Below are 12,623 nucleotides of genomic sequence, written 5' to 3'. Positions count from 1 at the left end.
GCACTGGCAATCGGAAGGTTGCCGGTTCGAATCCCGTAAAGGCCAATAGGGACTCTGCTCTGTTGGGCCCTTCAGCAAGGTCCTTAACCTGCAATTGCTGAGCGCTTTGAGTAGTGAGAAAAGCGCTATATAAATGCAAAGAATTATTATTATTATTATCTGGCTCTACTAAGCTCCAGAAATGCTGAGAATGCTGTTGAGACTTTAACTGCGCATTATTTTGAAGGTTTACTAATATATAATATTTAAAATCCAATGTTTGTCTGCCTGTATGTCTTTTCACAAGAGAACTACTGAATGGATTTAGATCGGGTTTTTTTCTGTAATTTGCTTGAACATTCCGGTTGATTTTGCGATTTCTCTCATTTCGCTATGTATCATAGTTCACTTGCAGTTTTGATTTATTTGCACAAATCTGAGAAACATGTAGTGGGCCGAGGGGAGGGGTCTTCCTCACTCACTCGCCAGCTTCGGGGCGTGTTCCTAAACTCTGCTTAGCTAGCGAACGAGAGAACAATTGAATTCAACTTTGTTTGATATTTAAAATAAAGTGTTACTTTGGTCGTGATGAGTTTGAGTCCAGATATTCTCTTAAGTGTATGCCACATGGAAAAGATAGATTGCAATTCAGATTGTGGATTGGGATTTTGTGTTAAAAGGATCGTGATATGATTTTTTGGAAAGATTGCCCACCCCTAATTTGACTAATCAAGTTTTCAAATCTATGTAGGATTTATTAACCCTTTGGCGAGCTACTTGGAAAGGAGTGGTGAGCTACCGGTAGCTCGCAAGCGACGTGTCGGAGACCCCTGTTCTAGCGTGTCTGATAGCCGAATGTAGTCTAGTTAGGCTCTGCCCAGAAAAATCCACAGGGAGCCATGATGTGGGCTCACCACTTGTAAGGAGAAGGATGAGGGCCAGCTGCAATGGTAGTGGGCTGAACAGCCTGTTCTCATCAAAACCGCTTTTATGTTCTAATGAAAGGAAGAAGTTGTACTTATATAGTTTTGAGGCACTCAGAAAACTTTAAATAGAGAGTGAGGAAGCACTTCAACTACCACTAATGTGCAGCATCCACCTGGATAATGCAATTTTGCTCCAGCATGCTCACCACGCATTAGCTATTAGGTGGTGAAGGGGTGAGACAGAGTCCATTAGAGATAGGGGATGATTAGGGGGCATGAATGACCAAACCATGATGGCCAATTTAGCCATGACATCTGAGACATCCTACTGTTTACAAAACCTGCCCAGGGATCTTTTATGACTACAGAGATTCACATCCTCAGTTTTACATCTCATCTGAAGGACGGCACCATTTTAAATCCCAGTGTCCCCATCACTGCACTCACTAGTACGTGTTCAAGCAGCAACCGAAGCTTTTCCTAGATGGCCTCTCATTCATGTACTGGCTGGGTCTGAACATGCTTAGCTTCAAGTAAATGACCAGGTGGTATGGCTGCTGGCTAAAAGAAAAAAGAATAAACAGGAACTTATTAACAACTAGCAGAAGGAAAAGAGCCCATAAATCTCTCTCCTTTAAAATGCCACTGTCAAATGAGTGCACATGTGCTCTACCAGCATACCCTGGACCTTCAATAACATGGAGAGCATCATAAGGTGCCAGCTGACGTAGAGAGGGTTAGACACTTCTGAAATACCAAGACATCTTTACAGACATCTACCCAGCATGCCGTTTCAGGGGGTTTAATGCAATTGTTTTCTTGCCAGTGTTAAGTAGTACCTAATTAAATAAAGTCAAATATCCTGCTCCCTAGTGCCCAGTGGCATCATCTGGTAAATGATAACTTTCAAGTGTTGGGGGATTCTGAAAGGCACTTGTGCATCACCACAGCTGGTCATCAGAGACCAGCAAGGAAGGAAGTTGCTTGGTCTGTCTGAACATGCAAGATGATAAGGCAGTCAACCTGGGGCTGCTGGGAATGCTGGTTCAGGTTTGGACTGAGATACAAAATGAGTAAACAGTATACTAATGGCTTAGCAAAGGAGATCAATAATTGGATTCAGAAAAGGCTCTAAGGTTTGTTCTGGAGTGGCACAGGAGATGCAAGTGTCCTCCCATCAATGTTACAGAAATTAAACAAATGTGCTACTGGACCCACAAACCACTTACTAACACATCCATCAAAGGCCCAGCAGGGTGGACCCATGGACCTCCGCACTTTTCACCATACTCTTCCACTCTGTCTGTCTGAATTAGCAGGAATTAGTAGTACTCAAACTATGGGATGCTTTTCACATTCTTTTACCATTTATGATACTTAGCCAACCACAGCAGCACTTTCTTGTTTTAGGTGTGAGGCGTGGAATGGCGATGAGTCATTAGTCCCTATACTGGATCCATGAAGGGTGGCGTATTAACTCTTTTAGGGCTAATCATTTTTACTTCCTTTTGTCCCAGGGCTGAATATTTTTCAAAAAAACTCAGTTTTCTAAAAAGTACACAAAGCAAAGGTTTCACGCATAAATCAACATAAAATACTTATTTATGACAAATGTCACTCTTTTTTATGTTCCAGGAGCCCCTAGAGTAGGCATATTCACATACAGTGGTGTGAAAAACTATTTGCCCCCATCCTGATTTCTTATTCTTTTGCATGTTTGTCACACAAAATGTTTCTGATCATCAAACACATTTAACCATTAGTCAAATATAACACAAGTATACACAAAATGCAGTTTGTAAATGGTGGTTTTTATTATTTAGGGAGAAAAAAAAATCCAAACCTACATGGCCCTGTGTGAAAAAGTAATTGCCCCCTGAACCTAATAACTGGTTGGGCCACCCTTAGCAGCAATAACTGCAATCAAGCGTTTGCGATAACTTGCAATGAGTCTTTTACAGCGCTCTGGAGGAATTTTGGCCCACTCATCTTTGCAAAATTGTTGTAATTCAGCTTTATTTGAGGGTTTTCTAGCATGAACCGCCTTTTTAAGGTCATGCCATAGCATCTCAATTGGATTCAGGTCAGGACTTTGACTAGGCCACTCCAAAGTCTTCATTTTGTTTTTCTTCAGCCATTCAGAGGTGGATTTGCTGGTGTGTTTTGGGTCATTGTCCTGTTGCAGCACCCAAGATCGCTTCAGCTTGAGTTGACGAACAGATGGCCGGACATTCTCCTTCAGGATTTTTTGGTAGACAGTAGAATTCATGGTTCCATCTATCACAGCAAGCCTTCCAGGTCCTGAAGCAGCAAAACAACCCCAGACCATCACACTACCACCACCATATTTTACTGTTGGTATGATGTTCTTTTTCTGAAATGCTGTGTTCCTTTTACACCAGATGTAACGGGACATTTGCCTTCCAAAAAGTTCAACTTTTGTCTCATCAGTCCACAAGGTATTTTCCCAAAAGTCTTGGCAATCATTGAGATGTTTCTTAGCAAAATTGAGACGAGCCCTAATGTTCTTTTTGCTTAACAGTGGTTTGCGTCTTGGAAATCTGCCATGCAGGCCATTTTTGCCCAGTCTCTTTCTTATGGTGGAGTCGTGAACACTGACTTTAATTGAGGCAAGTGAGGCCTGCAGTTCTTTAGACGTTGTCCTGGGGTCTTTTGTGACCTCTCGGATGAGTCGTCTCTGTGCTCTTGGGGTAATTTTGGTCGGCCGGCCACTCCTGGGAAGGTTCACCACTGTTCCATGTTTTTGCCATTTGTGGATAATGGCTCTCACTGTGGTTCGCTGGAGTCCCAAAGCTTTAGAAATGGCTTTATAACTTTTACCAGACTGATAGATCTCAATTACTTCTGTTCTCATTTGTTCCTGAATTTCTTTGGATCTTGGCATGATGTCTAGCTTTTGAGGTGCTTTTGGTCTACTTCTCTGTGTCAGGCAGCTCCTATTTAAGTGATTTCTTGATTGAAACAGGTGTGGCAGTAATCAGGCCTGGGGGTGGCTACAGAAATTGAACTCAGGTGTGATACACCACAGTTAGGTTATTTTTTTCACACAGGGCCATGTAGGTTTGGATTTTTTTTCTCCCTAAATAATAAAAACCACCATTTACAAACTGCATTTTGTGTTTACTTGTGTTATATTTGACTAATGGTTAAATGTGTTTGATGATCAGAAACATTTTGTGTGACAAACATGCAAAAGAATAAGAAATCAGGATGGGGGCAAATAGTTTTTCACACCACTGTATTACATACATGTTTGTCCCATCACTCATAAGCTGAAAGGCACTTTCTGGTAAAAAAAAAAAACAAAAAAAAAAAACATCTTGAAGTATTTGAGTGGCTGCTAATCCGTTGTGTCCACCAGCAGGTCGCATCGCTTGGTGAAGTCCAGTTGCCAGCTTGTCTCCCACAGATCGAAGTCTATGTAGTCCTCCCAAGGCGAATGTTTTCGTAGGTGCATCAGCTGCCCAAGCGTGTCCAGCACTGCGATGAGCTGATGCAAGTACCTGACTTTTGTTTTCAATCTCCAGATCACTTGTATCAAAATCAGAGTTCAATAAGAGAAAGTCCAATTCAGCAATAATCCATCAAAAAAATAAATAAATAAACAATGCACACAGAGTATTTCGCTTTGTGCATTTGCTTCACTCTCTCGCTGATGTCGATGCCATTCTAGACATTGCTTACTCTATGCTACTCAAGTCAACGAGTCTAACAGTCCTCCGAGCAGAGGGTCGCCCTCTGCCTCTGATATCCATTCTCAACACCTTTTGTTGACAAAAGTCGACATGCTCCCTAAAAGAGTTAATACACCAGTGCTGTACTCATCCAGTAGCCGACTGACTGACTGCAACATGTCTGATATTCTGCACAGTTTGAACCAGCTCTTATGTTTCCCTTTCAACAATGACTTGTTTTCAACTGCTGGTCTGCTAAATTGAATTTTCTGCTCTTCTGACCAATCAACATCCATTAATGATCTTCATGTTAATCTCAAATGAAAGAGAACCTCGACCTGGAACAGGGATGCTAGGACCAAATCCTGGAGTTAGGCCTCAGAGTGGTCAGTGGTTCTTCAGTGGTCTTCTTCTGTGGTTCACTAATTTGTTTGCCCCTAACAAACCCCTTATGATGGAACACACGGGAAGATCTTTGCTTCCTCTGTTGCCCATGTTTCAGTGCACCATTTTAACAGTTGATGAAGTGTGATGTGGTGGTATGCTCTTTGAAAGGGGAACCATTGCAGGGAATGATGGGAAACCAGTCAATCGTCTTCTAGGGTAACAGTTTAGCTGGTGAGCCACGAATCTGGACAATCTTGTTCTTATGAGAAAGATGGATGATGTTGTTTAAAATAGGTAGGGTGTATGGGGTGCCTCTGAGGTAAGGACATGAATTACCTCTGAAGGATGAGGAGGATGAGTAGTGCAGGGTGAATGCAGAGTCTCAAGTTTTCAGGATGCTGTTTGGCAGAAGGGGAATGGAGGAAGTTAAGTTTCACAATTTGGTAACTTTATCCCAGACTTAATGTGAACAATGCTGTAAGACAGGAAAATCAGGCAACCTGCTGAATGAGTGCCGAACCGAGGTGGCCATATCCCCAGGCTAATCACAGCTATGTTGGTCTCTGCCAGCAGTTGCTCATTTTACCTTATAAGACAAGGCCGGTAAGTGGCTTTTGTTCTCAAAATCATTTTGGTTTACAAATACGTGGGGAGACCTGGAAATTCCCATAACTGTTAAAAAATCCCTTTATTATAGAACTTACAGCAATTCCTATTTTAGTCACCTTTGAAATACTCGCCTTGAGATGCAAATTCTTGGAAACATCTCCTGTACTTGTGTTTTGCTACCATTTCTACAGCCTCCTTCACTTCAGTCTTAATTTTTATTTGGGAACAAAAAGATTTTGTCACAGAAAGCGAGATCTATCCAATATTGGGGGGAGTTTTTGGTCAAAACCTTTTCGACTGCCAAGGCAGTGGTTGCAAGTGCATTGACTTAGTGCAAAATTCAGGTTTGTGTGTGACACTTCTCTGGATACTTTTTCCTGCTGCTTCCCTTAGATGTCTCAGCAATTCAATGTAATGTCACTGATTAACAGTGCGTCCATGGGAACCAACCTCATTATGAACAAGTCCATCAATGTCAAAGCCAGTGGCAACATGGAGGAAAATAAATTCCCAAGTTACATGCACAATTCTAGAAAAAACAACAGAGATAATATATTCAATCAACTCAGTGTGATGCCACTCAGCAGACTGATTAACTGGACTTGTAGAAATATGAATATATGATAGACATATATTGTAGACTGCAGGAATGTTTGGGCACCCCCTCATAAATCACTAACACAGCATAGACGCTGTATCTCATCAAATCAGAGATCCATGGAATCACTAAAAAAAAGTCAGGATTACTGTAGATACTCACGTTTATGTTCTCCCACAGATAAATCAGGGCTTGATTTTACCGTATAATTACTGGTATTTTATAATGTCAGTCGTATAAGTGGGAAAGTGCGGAAAACTCACGCTATTGCTCCAAGAGATTATGATATGCTACCGCCCACTTGAGAGAGTAACCACAGACCACACTGTCTAATGCTCCAGGAGTCAGAACCAGGCGCCATCAATCACCCTTCCATGTCCATCTGCACGTTGACTTAGTGATATATTTGGGGGTCGATGATCTCTATGTGTGCGCTGTCAGTCGCAAGAGGACCAGTGATTGGTATGAATGCAGTTTGCTTTAACATTACATCACATGGAGGGGGTGGATAAATCTATAAATGTGCATATTGCCTCACGCGTTGTAAGAGTGTTCAAAATATGGTGTAAAAATTCAAGAAATGGATGGTTGCAACAAACCCAAATCATCACTATGGTAAAGATGCATTTTTCCCCTTAACCAAAAAAGTTACTAACACCTTCATTGTGGTAGACAGCACATGGCTTCTCCACGTAGATGGCACAATCACATGACATACTAGATTTGTTATGAATATTAGTCATTTGCTAAAGTAGGGAAGTTGCTAAAATGCTATAACTTCTGCTCCTAAGAGTAGGTCCAAATCTGTGTCACCAGCAATTTGTTTAGCCAATTAGGACCATATTCCTACTCAAAGATATTTGATAAACACAGGCACAGATCTTAATATAAATGAGGATTTGCGGCCGAACACGAAAAAAGCCGTTCACTCACAATCAACATTCAACCTGACAGAGCTTGAGCAGTTGTGCTCAGAAGAATGGGGGAAAATGACAGAGGCGAGAAAATCCTGTGCACACAGACTCTGGGCTGTCATGGCTGCCAAAGGTACATCTACACTTAATAATAATAATAATAATAATTCATTACATTTATATAGCGCTTTTCTCAATACTCAAAGCGCTATCCACACAGGGAGGAACCGGGAAGCGAACCCACAATCTTCCACAGTCTCCTTACTGCAAAGCAGCAGCACTACCACTGCGCCACCATGTGCTTCATTGTTTTGCGTTTCAGATTTGTAATTAAATTAGATAACTATGCAGAGATCTGTTTTCACTTTGATATTAAACAGTCTTTTACTGTTGGTCAGTATCAGAAAACCATACTAAATCCATTGTAATTCAACATGGTAGATCAATAAAATGTGAAAACTTTTTGTACGCACCGTATACTCTCACACACACATTATTATTATTAAATTGATAAACATAAATGAATGCCAACAGTTTTACAAAACAGAATCTTAGCAGAGCCTAAAAATTAAGATTAGCTTTTAGGGTGTAAAGTCCAGGACTTGCTAGTTATCTGCTCTGAAGGCAGAACACTAAATGTTATTAGAATGACTTAAAGGGAAACTCACGCATGTGGATTTAGCATATGGAGGCGATGGCTGATCAATTCCTAAGACACATTGAGGCAGAACACCAAGTGTAAGTGCAGACACAAAACAAAAAGGCTTCGAAAACACAGCTGGGTGCCTGGTGCTTAGTTCTGCTGCATCGAAGATCCATATGAGGAGCTCAAACTCTGGTTGTGTCACTGTTTGTATCATTTTACAAGCTCAGCTTTGTCCATGAAAGGACCTCATTTTGGGCCACCAGTAATAAACCTCAGCCTTAGAACTTAACTGCACCAGAAACAGACTGGAGATATGGAAAGTCTGAAAAGGAAACAAAGCAGTAGTAGTGTGTTGAGTGCAGACTGAAAATCCTCCTTACACGTGCAACTAACGTGCAAAATGTGAAATCTACTAAATAATAAAACACTAAGGTCTGTGTGTGCTCCTTTTATGTGCTAGCGACATTCATTACAACGTCAGGTACAGGTCTGGAACCAGTTACAGAATGAGTGACAATTAGTGCAAGGGCACACTCACTCACCCTTACTTGCTCTACTACCTCAAGAAGGCCGAGAATGCCTGCCTTTTTGGTTAATTTGGTGGGCTTCTCTTGCAGTGATGCCAGTACAACAACAACAACATTTATTTCTATAGCACATTTTCATACAAACAATGTAGCTCAAAGTGCTTTGGATGATAAAGAAAGAGAAAAAAGACGAAATAAATAATTAAAATTAGGGAACACTAATTAGCATAGAATAAAAGTAAGGTCCAATGGCCAGGGAGGACAGAACAAACAAAAAAAAAAAACTCCAGATGACTGGAGAAAAAAAATAAAATAGGGGTTCCAGGCCACAAGACCACCCACCCCCTCTAGGCATTCTACCTAACATAAATGACGTCAATCAGTCCTCATTGTATTTAGGGTTCACATGGAAGTATTTGATGATGATGGTCATGTGGACTTCTGGCATTCTATCCATCAATGTAGGGACATCACAGTGCTTTGATCAGGTGGTGGTGGCGCAGTTCGCCACCACAGAAAACCGGAAAAAGAACAGAAGAGAAAGTAGGGGTTAGTACGGATTTTGGAGCCACCATGAATAGTTTTATGATAATTAATTGAATATACAAAGTATCAGGATTTAACTAAGATGAAGCCATGAGAAAGCCATGTTAAAGTAATGTGTTTTCAGCAGTTTTTTTTTTAAGAGTGCTCCACTGTATTAGCCTTGCAATTTCCTATTGGCAGGCTATTCCAGATTTTAGGTGCATAACAGCAGAAGGCCACCTCACCACTTCTTTTAAGTTTAGCTCTTGGAATTCTAACTTGACACTCATCTGAAGATCTAAGGTTACGATTTGGAGAGTAAGGTGCAAGACATTCCGAAATATAGGATGGAGCGAGAATTATTTAAGGCTTTGTAAACCATAAGCAGTATTTTAGTCAATTCTAAATGACACAGGTAACCAATGTCGAGTGTTTCCGAGTTAAGATTCTAGCAGCTGCATTCTGCACTCGTTGCAATCGATTGATGTCTTTTTTTGGGTAGTCCTGAGAGGAGTGCGTTACAGTAATCTAGCCGACTGAAAACAAAAGCGTGAACTAATTTTTCCGCATCTTACAATGTTATAAGGTCTAACTTTTCCTATATTTCTTAAGTGGAAAAATGCTGTCCTAGTAATCCGATTAATATGTGATTTAAAATTCAGGTCTGAGTCAATAGTTACCCCTAAATTCTTTACCTCCGTCTCGACTTTAAATCCTAATGCATCAAGTTTATTTCTAATAACCTCATTATTCTCATTATTGCCAATCACTAAAATTTCTGTTTTCTCTCTATTTAGTTTTAGAAAATTACTACTCATCTATTTGGTAACGCAAGCGAGACAATGTATCAGTGAATCAAGAGTGTTGGGGTCGTCAGGTGCTATTGATAAATACAGTTGTGTGTCATCAGCATAGCTGTGGTAGCTCACGTTATGCCCCAAGATAATCTGACCCAACGGACGCATGTAAATCGCAAAAGAGCAGCGGACACAGGATAGTGCCTTGTGGTACACTATATAGAATATCATGTGTCTTTGAAGTATAATTACCACAACTAACAAAGAATTTTCTACCTGGCAGGTAGGATTCAAACCAATTTAAGACCCTGCCAGAGAGGTCCACCCATTGACTAAGGCGATTTCTAAGAATGTTGTGATCAATGGTATCAAATGTGGCACTCAGATCTAAGAGGATGAGAACAGATAAATGGCCTCTGTCTGCATTTACCTGCAAGTCATTTACTACTTTAACGAGTGCAGTTTCTGTACTGTGATTTGTTCTGAAACCTGACTGAAACTTATCAGGAATAGCATGTTTATTGAGGTGATCATTAAGCTGCATAATGACTGCCTTCTCTAGAATTTTACTTAAGAAAGGCAGGTTAGAAATAGGCCTAAAATTTCCCAATGCAGAGGAGTCAAGATTATTTTTCTTCAGCAGGGGTTTAACTACAGCAGTCTTAAGACAGTCTGGGAAGACCCCCATATCTAATGACGAGTTTACTATGTCAAGAATATTATCAACTAGCAAAATACCCGCGCTTCGCAGTGGAGAAGTAGTGTGTTAAAGAGGTTATGTAAACATATATATACATATACACATCCACATATATATATATACAGTGGTGTGAAAAACTATTTGCCCCCTTCCTGATTTCTTATTCTTTTGCATGTTTGTCACACAAAATGTTTCTGATCATCAAACACATTTAACCATTAGTCAAATATAACACAAGTAAACACAAAATGCAGTTTGTAAATGGTGGTTTTTATTATTTAGGGAGAAAAAAAATCCAAACCTACATGGCCCTGTGTGAAAAAGTAATTGCCCCCTGAACCTAATAACTGGTTGGGCCACCCTTAGCAGCAATAACTGCAATCAAGCGTTTGCGATAACTTGCAATGAGTCTTTTACAGCGCTCTGGAGGAATTTTGGCCCACTCATCTTTGCAAAATTGTTGTAATTCAGCTTTATTTGAGGGTTTTCTAGCATGAACCGCCTTTTTAAGGTCATGCCATAGCATCTCAATTGGATTCAGGTCAGGACTTTGACTAGGCCACTCCAAAGTCTTCATTTTGTTTTTCTTCGGCCATTCAGAGGTGGATTTGCTGGTGTGTTTTGGGTCATTGTCCTGTTGCAGCACCCAAGATCGCTTCAGCTTGAGTTGACGAACAGATGGCCGGACATTCTCCTTCAGGATTTTTTGGTAGACAGTAGAATTCATGGTTCCATCTATCACAGCAAGCCTTCCAGGTCCTGAAGCAGCAAAACAACCCCAGACCATCACACTACCACCACCATATTTTACTGTTGGTATGATGTTCTTTTTCTGAAATGCTGTGTTCCTTTTACGCCAGATGTAACGGGACATTTGCCTTCCAAAAAGTTCAACTTTTGTCTCATCAGTCCACAAGGTATTTTCCCAAAAGTCTTGGCAATCATTGAGATGTTTCTTAGCAAAATTGAGACGAGCCCTAATGTTCTTTTTGCTTAACAGTGGTTTGCGTCTTGGAAATCTGCCATGCAGGCCATTTTTGCCCAGTCTCTTTCTTATGGTGGAGTCGTGAACACTGACCTTAATTGAGGCAAGTGAGGCCTGCAGTTCTTTAGACGTTGTCCTGGGGTCTTTTGTGACCTCTCGGATGAGTCGTCTCTGCGCTCTTGGGGTAATTTTGGTCGGCCAGCCACTCCTGGGAAGGTTCACCACTGTTCCATGTTTTTGCCATTTGTGGATAATGGCTCTCACTGCGGTTCGCTGGAGTCCCAAAGCTTTAGAAATGGCTTTATGACCTTTACCAGACGGATAGATCTCAATTACTTCTGTTCTCATTTGTTCCTGAATTTCTTTGGATCTTGGCATGATGTCTAGCTTTTGAGGTGCTTTTGGTCTACTTCTCTGTGTCAGGCAGCTCCTATTTAAGTGATTTCTTGATTGAAACAGGTGTGGCAGTAATCAGGCCTGGGGGTGGCTACGGAAATTGAACTCAGGTGTGATACACCACAGTTAGGTTATTTTTTAACAAGGGGGCAATTACTTTTTCACACAGGGCCATGTAGGTTTGGATTTTTTTTCTCCCTAAATAATAAAAACCATCATTTAAAAACTGCATTTTGTGTTTACTTGTGTTATATTTGACTAATGGTTAAATGTGTTTGATGATCAGAAACATTTTGTGTGACAAACATGCAAAAGAATAAGAAATCAGGAAGGGGGCAAATAGTTTTTCACACCACTGTATATACACATATCAACATATATATATACACACATACATAAAGTTTAATTTGTTTATAATGGGGTACCGGGGTTTAAGAGGATCAGTATTGGGAAGATGTACTATATTATTAATTAGACCACTAGACCAGCACACCACACACAGGCTATCACAGAGTAACAGAATATAAAAAAGGATGGCACCACCATGTTAAATGAATGCAGTCTCCCAAGTAAAAATGCCTCACTTGATTGGTCAAGTTCTCCTCCCACATTACAGAAGTGTGCTTTTTAGGTTGATGGACCTGTTTGAAGTATGGGTGAATTAGTGTGCCCTGGCAGAGACTGCCACAGATGTTAAAGTTGGCTCTGGACACATATCCGTTGCTTCAATAGCTTCCCCATGACCCTCCAACTAGATAACTCGTCAATGGCTTGATGTACTGTAGATTGATGCATACAGCTCAGCAGTGCCCACAATAAACAATTGCATACAATTTCTTTCTGAGTGCATGTTTTGGGAGAGGATTATGCGGCCCAACCATTAAATAAGACTGAGCTGCAAGCGGCACACTTCTGCCTTGCTGGTGTGGTAAAATCTTA

Source organism: Erpetoichthys calabaricus, chromosome 6, assembly GCF_900747795.2.
Source record: "Erpetoichthys calabaricus chromosome 6, fErpCal1.3, whole genome shotgun sequence".
NCBI lineage: Eukaryota > Metazoa > Chordata > Cladistia > Polypteriformes > Polypteridae > Erpetoichthys > Erpetoichthys calabaricus.
The sequence above is the reverse complement of the archived record's forward strand: the minus strand, read 5'-3'. Positions refer to the sequence as shown.